General features: G+C 36.7%; 1 long non-coding RNA gene across 1 annotated transcript in view; it reads left to right on the top strand.

Moving 5' to 3' along the window:
* Nucleotides 1–237: 237 nt before the first annotated feature.
* The window catches only part of LOC104294920, a 116278-nt gene continuing 108225 nt past the window's right edge, over nucleotides 238–8290 (top strand). Inside the window, exon 1 of the long non-coding RNA XR_717928.1 lies at nucleotides 238–330. This is a non-coding gene — a long non-coding RNA (uncharacterized LOC104294920). The remainder of the gene's footprint in view (nucleotides 331–8290) is intronic.

Here is an 8290-nt window from a genome sequence, read left to right on the forward strand (position 1 = left end):
GCCCCGGCGCGCAGGGCCGCGGAGCGCCCCCGCCCCCCGCGCCGCTCCCCCTTTGAAAACTGATCTTTGCCTCTTCGCGTGAAAGTGATTTGAATTTGGCTCGGCGGCGCTCTGCGCAGGCGTCCAGCTGCTGGCATGCTGGCTCCTTGCAAAGCAGCTGTTTTGGGTTTGAAATTCCAACATGGCAGAGGCTGCAGTCAGTCTTCCCTTCAAAAACTTGGAATGATTTCAAATCATAGGCACCTTCACTTAACCCGAGCCCCCATTCATCAGCAAACACATCGGATCGATGCTACTCTAACCTATCGGGTTCTTGTACCAAATCTCCAGGTAAGAGGATTTTTTTTTTCTAGTCTTCCTACCATCGTTTTAAATTTTATTTAATCTTGAAGCTCTCCGAGACACCCGCGTATTTTTTTTAATCGCCCGCTCGTGCCCTAAATATTTTGCCTAATTCGCGGTCGTTTTCTGATCCTAAACACTTCGGTCTGCTTTCCTAATCGTAGTCTGGAAAGTACAGATATACAATCGCAGTGCATGGTTTTTCCTCCTTGATCATTGCCAACAATAGTAGGCAGATTAAGAGTTCGCGATTGCAAGCTCCCTCCCCACCTCCTCCTCCTCCTAATTGGATTTATTTTTAAGTTGCATGGAAAATAATAAACTGCAGGTAACGCGGGGCTGGACTTTGAGGCAACTAACTTCTGAGCAAATAAGTGCAAATAAGAATCTCGCAAAACAAAAGTTAGGTTTAAATTGCTGTGTCTTGGCTGGGGGGGGGGGGCACGAATATGTCAGAGGAGCTGTTGCAGTAAAATGTAAGCACATCATCTTGGAGGGGGTACAGCGTGGTGGGCGTATTGTTGGCTCGGAAGGGAGAGAAAGATGTATAATTTAATGGTATATACAATCCACTGATCCTATTACTATCCTCCCTGGAGCTCTTGTTAGTTTCAATGGGAGTGAGTGAAATTGACATGGACTTGCATTCCTGGTCATGTGCTTTTTTTCCCCCTTTCTTTCTTCTCTTGTGATCTGAGATCCCCTTTTTGTTGATGTTGCTTTCCCACTTAATTATATGCATGTAGGTTAAATGAATACCTGACGAAAGGGCCCACGTTTCAAGGCAGTGACATTTGATAGCTGAGAGGAAAAGTGGCTTTAATGAAAAGCAACCTTTGGAATTCCTGCTTGTGAAAAATCCAATTCAGCTTTTTGTGCTGCCAGCAAGAAATGATCAGTAGCACCAGTGTTTATGGTATGTCCGTTTTGGGATCTACTTCCTTTGCATCTAAATAGCAAAGACAAATTTAAATAGCATGATAACGCACTGAGGACTCTGCATGCAAATATTTTGTGATAAATACCTAATGTTTAATAGTATATTTTCACTTGTGTATATATAAGCATTTTTTTCTCTTGCTATCATTTGTTTATCATTTCTGCTTTGATTATAGCATTAGTTTTGTCCATTGTATTGATCTCAGTTGTAAAACCTAAAGTTGCATGTTACTAGCAGTGCACTATATACACCACTGAACTCCAATGGTATGTAAATTAGTAAAACTCAGTGACTGGAGAAGGGGAAATGCGTATCAACGAATATATACACCTATACATCTATGTACTCATACGTACGTGCCTAAAATGCATCTTTTCCTTTTGCAAACTAATATTTTTTGAGTGTTTATTTGAACCCAGCTGCTTTTCCCTCTCTTACTTTCAGCGTAATCATCTGCTAGAGGTTTTAACTGATGTGGGGTGGGAGAATGTTTTGCATGTAAACAAACAAAATTACTGTTGTGGCCAAATGTTTAATAGTGTTTAATAAGTGGTATTTTATGCTCAGTTTTAAAGTGTCTGTTTCCCACTGCTCTGCTCTCAATGTGTAACAGAATGAAATAATCAGGTGCTGAAAGTGGCTTCGTTTTAACGGTTACTCTCCAGCCCCCCACGCCGCCCCCTCCTCCAAAAAAGTCAGATAAAATGGAGCATGGGGAATTTCAATAGACCTCCTTGTGGTGCAGTAGATACACCTCTAGGTATGCAATTAAGGCTAAGGAACTAACAACAGAAGCGACTATTAGTCTGTTTTGTGCAACCAAAAGGGGGTACGTTCACTTTTAATTGCGTGTGGTAGCAACAAATAAGGATGGAGAGAGACCCTAGGAGAGAGAGAGCGAGCGTGTGTGTGTATGTGCGTGTGTGTGTGTGTGTGTTTGGGATAAGGGGGAGGTCTGGCGTGTGTGGCTGATGATCTCTCATAATAACATATCTGAATGCAAGAAAGAAATTGAGAGAGCAGTTGCACAATGTACACTCCTATTTTGGTGCTGTAGGTGACTATATTGCTAAACATATCCCGGGTGCTATATGATGGGAACGATCTGATTGCATTTTGCATTTAGAACTTGTTGACTTTGAAGCGATCAATAAGGCAACTGTTTATTTTAGATGCACATAATTTGCCCTGAGAAATGTTTTAAGGAGGAGAGCGAGCGAGCGAAAGCGGAACGTGTTTTTTTTTTTTCTTTTCTTTTCTTTTTTTTTCCTTTTTTTTTTCCTAGAGCTGTTGGATTGAATGTGATTGCCAGATGGGAGATTTCCCTCTGTGATGTTAAAGCTGTAATATATATTCAGAGCAGATTGGACTGCTGCTTGTGATGAGGAGGATATTACATTTATAAATTTTAAATCGCGAATCGGACAGTATGCTGAGAGCTGAAATTGGATGGTGTGGACGTTTTAGACTGTTAAATGCAATTCTCAGATAATAATAATAATTATAGTAGCAGTAATATATATATGTATGTAATAAACATGATAGTATTAGATAGCCTTATATATTCTATGGCACTTAAGTATATATTTCCAAATATGATTTCTTGTGTCTTCCCCCCCCTTCCCTAAAATGTTAGGGATTAGAAGTGGTTGGGAGGGGGTTTTAAAAGCCCACTGTTAGGAGAAATCAAACGTAACCAGGTTCCTGTTTGAGGAAAAGTTTCGCTACAATTCTTGTTGCGGATGCACCTCTTTCTGAGTTTTTGTTTTGCCCATGTATGTGGCCTGACAGTGCCACAATCCTGAAAGGCTGGAAAGTGGGAACTAGTCACACTCGAGCAGCTCTGCTGTTGCAAATTAAAAGTGTGTTGTGGTCAGGAAATGAAAGCTACAATGTCTCTTTTGAACAAGTCGTTTATCAAGAGAAACATCTATCAAGCAGTGACTTGTCACATTGATCCTCTAAAAGTTAGGTCCGAAGTGGGAGCTGCTTTGATGTTTTTGATGCCAAATTTATAAAATTGAAAAAGCTGGAGAGAGTAGGATGGATTTGCACTTAAAAATGACTCTGCTCTGGGCGTGACAAAATCATCAAGTATCTGTGATACAGAGCTGGTAAACCAAGGAGGTATTGGATCTTCTGCCTAATTTTTATTTTCACATTGAAACTTTAGCTTTGCCACATAGGCAGCTCTTTTCATACTTTTAAAGATCCTCTCTGGATGCCTATGCATTATTTTATCGGGGATATTTTCTTGCTTAGGAATACATCTGTTGCTTCCAAATTGAACCTTTTTCCGTTGTTTTTGTGATGGCATTTATAGAGTTCAGCTTGAGAATGAAATTTCAGGTTTTTTTTCCTCGCATCTCAGTTTTGTTTCTTCTTCCGTATTTGTAATCTCAGTTTCCACTTCTCCTCCCCATGAAGCAAAGTTTCTTTTACTGCCAAAGTAATGTTTATTGCAAGTAAGGTACATTTGAAGATATCTGTTTGTACAGCTTAATACGTGTTAAGAGTCCTGTTAAGTGTGTCTTCCCCTTCTCATCTTTTTGTTTCCATTTTTGATATATGAACCACACTTCTATTCTAAACAGCAGCAGTGTATTTCAAATTGAATATGAAGTTGAGGTTTCAAGTTTAAAAAAAAAAAAAAAGACCAAAACAAAGTCTAAACCGCTTTTATCTCTACTTATTTTCAACCATTTGAATTGTTTAGCAACTTTTTAGAAAAGTTTTTCATTTTGCATGAAGTTTGTGGTTGGATTATCAAGGAATCCTTTTGATGAAAGAGGGTTTTGGTGTTTGTTTGTTATTGGATTTTTGTTTTGTTTTGTTTTCTTTACTTTTTGGCTAAGGTATGAGTGAAATCTTCCTTAAAGCAGGATGCTTTGACTTCTTTTCTTCAGTGTCCTAAATGAGACTAATACTGCTTATGGATACTTGATAGAGACCCATTTGCAAATAGGCAGCTAACAGCAGCGTGGTGGGAGTTTTGGTGAGTGTTATACTTGCTAATTAATCATGTTTGAAATGAAGGAATCATAGCATGGTAATAAAGGCTCATTGTTGTTTGATGTTTGTAACAGGATGTGACTCCTACATGAATCTGGTGGGTTTGGGTTTTTGTCGTTATTTCCCCCCCTTCATAATAAGATACCTTCAGTACTCGATCAATTATTTTTTTTTTTTTACTTATCGCAACATCTGTGAAAACACAGGGACATTTGCTGATTCTTTATTTTAGAAATATGAAGATCGTATTGTTATTAATATCTTCATCATGTTCATGGGAAAAAATGAGAGTCTTATGTCCTTAGTTGTTATTTAAGACTTTTTTTTTTTTTGTTTAAGCAGAGCCAAAAATTCTTCAGGGTTTTTTTTCTTGATATAAAAAGCCTACCACTGTTTTTTCTATAATTGATAGAATGGCACTTCATGAACTTTTATGCCCTACATGCTTACGCATATGTAGTAAGGGATAGCAACTAAAAATATATTCCAGAATAGTTTGCATACTAGGCCTTTAAAAATTAAATTGTTAAAAACTCAGATGCTGGTTTTGTTTCCTTGTTTTGTTTTTTTAATATGGTTCTTATCAGATGTGTCATCTTTTAGGCTTTATTGTTCACCTTTCAATTAATAACCACTATATACAATGGAGAGGAATGTGATAATCTTTTTCAGACTGCAAAGCTTTAGTTTCAAAATTTATTTAATTAATTAAGGCTATTTTATGCTGCATGAACAAGGTTCATCTGCTCTTATTTAGATGCTCTCCTCCTTTTTTAAAATATAATTCCTGGAGGAATATTATTCTGTACGGTTCCTGTCAATATGTTTGTTCAATGCATGCATACAAAAAGCATTGAATATAATGACTGATCTTCCTGTAGTCTTAATCATCAATTAATAGGCTTATCTGCTTGTTAGGCGTGGGTTTAATGGTAGAGAATCAGCATGAGATCTGTGTATATGAAACATTTGTATGTTGTTTATAACAGACTGAGTTTTGATCTAGCATTCCCAGAGCTAATAATAGAAATATTTGGCTCTTTGCCCTCAATCAATATATCCCTTAAGAGAACAAACTTCAAGTAATACTTTCATAAAGCGCCAGATGTATTGATACAGAGTTGATAAATTTAATTACTGGGGTTTTACATTGATTCATTGATCTTATGATTGGAGGAAATTGTTCTGCAGACATTTCTGAAGTATTGAGGAATATTGTATGTCAATAAAGCTTGATTAATTGATCAATCAGCACTTTTTTCTCTTCCTCAGTTATTGATAAGAAAAGGCATAAAAAGAACTATTAAAAGAATTTGGGATAAACTAATTAGAAATTCTCATGTGTTATTAACAGAGCAGTTAAGAAGCAAAGCACTATGCCTGTGGAAAAAAATCAACTTTGAAGTGGAATTGTAAACATTGTGCCCAGTCCTTAACTGGTGTAAAATAGTTTAACTTTAAAGAGCTACAGTAATTTACAACTCCCAGAATCTGGCCCACGGTTGGGTTTTTCTTTCTTTTTTTTTTTTTTTTTTTAAGTACTATTCTTTGGCTTATTGGAAGCTGTTTTAAATCAGATATTATGGCTACCAAAATATATGGAATTTTAGATAAGCATCTGATCCAAAATGAACGGTATAGCTATAAAAGTAATTTGAAGAGCTGTAAATTCAGGATTGCGTATCCCTGATATTGTTGCAGAGTATTAAACTCTTGCTGCTAGAGATGCTATCCTCTAAGTGAAAACTTATCTTCCTTATGGGAAAGATCACTTCAGGGAACTCTAGGCTGGGAAAGGCCTGGAGGTTTTTTTTTGGTTGCTAAAATAATAATAAAAAAATTCCAATACACAGAATTAGCTATAGGGATATTTTCCAGGTGAAAAACCTTACTGGAGTACTTTGCTCCATTTCTGTGAGGCATGCGACCTTTTCACCCTATGTCAATGATATTTTTATAGAGTGTGTGAGAAATGTGAGCATAAAGAAAATTCCTTAAGATCATTCAATTTTTCTTTTTTCTTAAAAAAAAAAAAAGAAGAAGAAGAAAAAAGAAAAGTCTCTGAATCTCAAAAAAACATATATATCTCCCTTAGTGAAACTGTATTCCTTTAAAGGATGGTAGCTAATACAGAAGAACAGAGAAAATCCACTTGCAATATGTTACCATAGGTTTGACAAATACAATCTTATCCTTCAAGGAGCAGAGAGTCCAGACTGTAATGGAGGTCAAAGGAAATCTAAAGCTTTCAGTCCTTTAATAATTGTACCTGCCACCCCCCTGATCAGCATGTTAAAGAGAATGCGTGTATATGTATTATGTCTCTTAGAAGATAATTTGTATTTGCAGCAACCTACTAAATACAAGTGGACTTCACTACTATTGCTTCTAAATACCTGTTGATGTTGGTCTCACTGTGTGACAAGTGAGGGTAAAATGGAAAGAGAAATAGTTGGTCAATCCTGGTTACCAAAGACTTGAGAAACTGGGAGGCGGGGGAGAGATTGGGCTTCAGCGGGTCAGTTCGAGAATGGGAAGAATACTAGAAAGTGTAATCTGCAGAAAGCACTACTGATTAAGAGCATACGGAGATGACTGCAGTGATGAAAATGCAAAATCTATGCTTCCCTTTTGCTGAGTTATATTGCTACGAGCTATCGGCACACACAGTATGGTAATAACAATATTGTATGTCTGTTCCTATAGTGCTAGTAACGGTACCTGTCAAACATATCATAATACTGAACTATCTGTTTAATCATATAAGCAACACTCCTTACTACAATGGCTATTGTATTTGTACAATAGAAAGAACAGCCATGCATTATTATATTTAAATAATGGAACAAAACTTTGTTCTTTAAACTGATTTTTTGCATATGGAAAAAAGTTTTGCCTGTCTCAGCTGTAATTAAAAATAATGCAACTACAGGTGACTGTCATGTCACTGGCTGATTTTTTAAAATTTTTTTTATAATCGTCTATTAATTGTGTGGTCTGATGTGCCATGAAACACTGAAATAGCAATTACCAGTTATATTATTTAACTGTTCCTGAGAAAGTATTTTCTCAATTCCTTTAAAGTATAGTGCAGCTACTGCTAGTGTGTTGTTAAATTTCAAACATCCTGGAAGTGATGTGGACAAAAATGCTGAGATTATTTTGACACAATAGCAAATTTTGGTGATGCAAGCCCATTTTTGCTCCAGGTTCCTTGAAATCACATATTAGTTGGACTTTTTATTATCTGTTTTTAACCCTTTCGTATTCTACTTCTAATGTGTCGTGTCCTCTTTGTTAAAGCATATGGTTCTTTTTCTGTATATGAATTGCTCAATGCATGAAGATGTATGCCGCAATTTATTTTGTGTGATATTTTTGAATGCATGCATGTGTCAAGCTGGTTATAGATTGGTGATGATAAATTGTTTTCAGTAATCTGTATCTTATTTGCATTAATACTCTAGCAGTAAGAGCATACTGTGGTCAAACTTCATGGTCTAAGATAGCTGTCTCACATCTAATTAAGCAGGGTCTGAATGAATGATTCTCCGGTATGGGTCATAGTTAAACTTTTTGTTTCTGGTCTTCAGTGTGATAAAATACTTAAGGGACACATGAATGCATGTTTGCGTAACTCCTGCTAATCTGAATGGAATTTGAAAATTAATATTGAGAGGAGATGGGAGAAGGGGCTGGACCTGGTGGTTTAGAGAGGTTTGTGACAGGAATGTATCTTCACGCTCTCATTCAAGGTTTTTTTTGCCTGATTTAGAACAACTGCTGTTTGCCTTTTAATATGTTGGAAATAATATCCCTATTTTCCTCTGAGAGGTTTTTCCCCTTCTGTCTCCTCCATTCTAGCATACAAGCAAGTCATTAATAAAAAAGCATTTATACAGAGAGCTTGAATTATCACTTAATAAAACTATGAGCACTGTACTGCTGCAAAGATATTCCTAGACAGTACAACAGATGTTACCGGGTGTATGTTTC

Source organism: Charadrius vociferus, unplaced genomic scaffold (genome assembly GCF_000708025.1).
Source record: "Charadrius vociferus isolate BGI_N301 unplaced genomic scaffold, ASM70802v2 scaffold161, whole genome shotgun sequence".
NCBI classification, from domain to species: domain Eukaryota; kingdom Metazoa; phylum Chordata; class Aves; order Charadriiformes; family Charadriidae; genus Charadrius; species Charadrius vociferus.